The sequence below is a fragment of the Propithecus coquereli genome, unplaced genomic scaffold (assembly GCF_000956105.1).
Source record: "Propithecus coquereli isolate 6110/MARCELLA unplaced genomic scaffold, Pcoq_1.0 Scaffold94, whole genome shotgun sequence".
NCBI lineage: Eukaryota > Metazoa > Chordata > Mammalia > Primates > Indriidae > Propithecus > Propithecus coquereli.
In genome coordinates, this window is record NW_012155729.1 from 623,238 (window position 1) to 625,660 (window position 2,423).

The following is a 2,423-nucleotide window of genomic DNA, read 5'->3' on the forward strand; positions in this document are numbered from 1 at the left end:
GTTTTCTTAAGTGTGGTCAGGAAGTGCAGGTCTGTCTCTGAGGCAAATGGGGACATTCACGGTGTTTTGTATTTTCTTAACGTATCTTGTGCTGACCTTCTTAGAGTGGCTGGGATCTAATTGGGAACCCATCTGTCTGTGACAGGCACTACTCTGAAGTACTACTTCGAGTTAATTGTGTATGCATCTCTATTTGGAGTACTTTAAGGATACAAAAGATTAATTACCTGACCTTAGCAAATACACATTCCTTTTTGCGAAACCTAGGGGGAAAGTTGAAATTTCCAGTGAGTCTGCCATGATTGCATCAGCAGTTATGTCAGCTTTCTATGTTTTCCAATGTGTTCCCTCGAGCTCACCGTTACTTAGCACGGCGTCTATAGCTAGAGCAGCTGAAAGTCACGGAGCAGTTTCAGTCCTTCTGCTGTTTCTCCTTAGTTGAAATTCTTTGTTACGAAAAAAATTCTCAACTCGCTGCATTTTCTAACTGTTTACTTTCCTTTGATGACATCTAGAATGTAAGTTGCTAAATTATTTGATTTTTCGTCATGTAATATCTAGCCTACACTTGTAACTTTTTAATAAATTAACTTTAATCTTTTTCTTCAAAATGAAGTGTGAAGTTATGTTCTTTCCCGTTTAATTTCTTATTACATTATCTTGAATTATGTGCTTTTCCTGGTGCTTACAGTTGTATGTGTGCAATGTGTGGTCTTAGAATTCCAAACCTGTCTGATTATTTCTGAAGCAGAGGAAGAAAGGATTACATAGAGTTATCCTTTACCATGAGCAGTAAAAAATAAGATTTGGACAATGGTAAGGGTACGTACAGTAATACTTTAATTTAAAAATGCATTAGAGATGTTTAAAGCCTCAGTCATTTTAGGTACTAGAAATTCATCTGAATTTATAAGAAACGTATTACTCATGATCTTTATAGCATTTTGCATACTGTGTGTACCTATCTTCAAAAATAATGATGAAAATATAAGACATTATCTGAAAATTTCACATTGTGATTTGCACTACAGCATGGATTCTTGGTATTAACGCTAAGCACGAATGCAACAAGAACAATTCATTACTTTGCCTCCGTCTGACTCAGAGCCCTGAAAGGCGAGTGGCGTGTTGGCGAGGTGTAGTGCAAGCACGCAGGTGTGCGGAGTGACCAGGAGAGGCTTCTCCCTTCCAGGGGTGGCCGATGATGTATTTCTCATGCTTCCTGGGAGGGAGGTGAGGCAGTCTGACCTGCAAACCGCTTTGAAGAGACTCGTGAGGTGTTTGCAAATGCTTTTATAAAGACAGGCCTCTCTCATTGTGAAAAAGACACTTCTGATTTTTTAAAAAAGTGCTTTAGATCGTATTCTCGGTTAAGATGATTTAGGATGGCAGGTGTCAGCATCGTTTGCTGCCTCATTCTGCTGCTCTTCTGTTGTGAACGTTCCTTCTACGTCATTCAGTCTGTTTTTGGGCCTCGTTGTAACTGCGACTAAGGCACCATTCTTAAGAGCAGACAGTTACTAGAAGGCAGAGTGTGTCGGGCACTTTGGAAGCAGCACGTGAGACGATGCCGCGGCGCTCACCACTCTGTACCTCGGTTCTGCCAGAAATGCACTGGAGTCTCGGGGAGGGAGCCCCCCGTTCTTACCCAGGAATGGGCCGCGTGGAGAGCGCGACTCCAGGAGTTTGTTTCTCTCAGTGCTGTTATTTATGCTGGAAATGCTGAGAGACTCAGAAAATGGAATGTACAGCAGCTTTTTATGGGGGAAGGTTTTGTGTGTTCTTTAACTTCACTCCCTCCTAAAATGTTATTATTTAGCATCTGAATGGCACTTTCTGTAGGCAAAAGCACTTTCCCATGTTGTGGAGGCACAATTTTGCTGGGTTGAATAGGATATTAGCTTTCAGAAAGAACAAGATAATGATGGGTTTGAGATTGAACAGTGCTTTTATAATCCCTGTGAAATTAAACCCAGTCCAATGGAACCTGTTTACGTTGCTGGTAAATATGTCAGCTTCCATCAAGCATTTTTTCCTCCCTGCACTGGGGGAATAATTTCAATGTGCAGACTTGAATTGATAGAGCAGTAGGTTGTGGGTTGTGCGTTAACGTGTTTATGTAAGAATGAATTTAGATACATTTTTCAGGACTTTGCCAGATCAATGTTTGATACAAGCTGTATCATTGCCACCAATTTTTGTTTTTCACTTAACTTTGTGATTTCATTATTCTGAATAATGTACACTATTCTGATGCACTTAAAAGCTGAAAAGCTGTTCTTTTATCTGAGAACGATTTAAAAACCAAACTGGAGAAATCATCTTGTTTAACGTTTCTTCCACTCACTTTACATTTTCCTTGTAAGAGAAAAAGAGAACTGTGCTGTCGTATTGTCACGTGAGACATCGCCCCTCTGTGTCCC

The 2,423-nt window shown here is 40.3% G+C and overlaps 1 protein-coding gene across 1 annotated transcript in view; it reads left to right on the forward strand.

Annotated features, from left to right (window-relative positions):
• The window catches only part of WDR37 (WD repeat domain 37), a 42,792-nt gene that overhangs the window by 19,114 nt on the left and 21,255 nt on the right, over nt 1–2,423 (forward strand). The gene's annotated exons all lie outside the window — the stretch shown is intronic.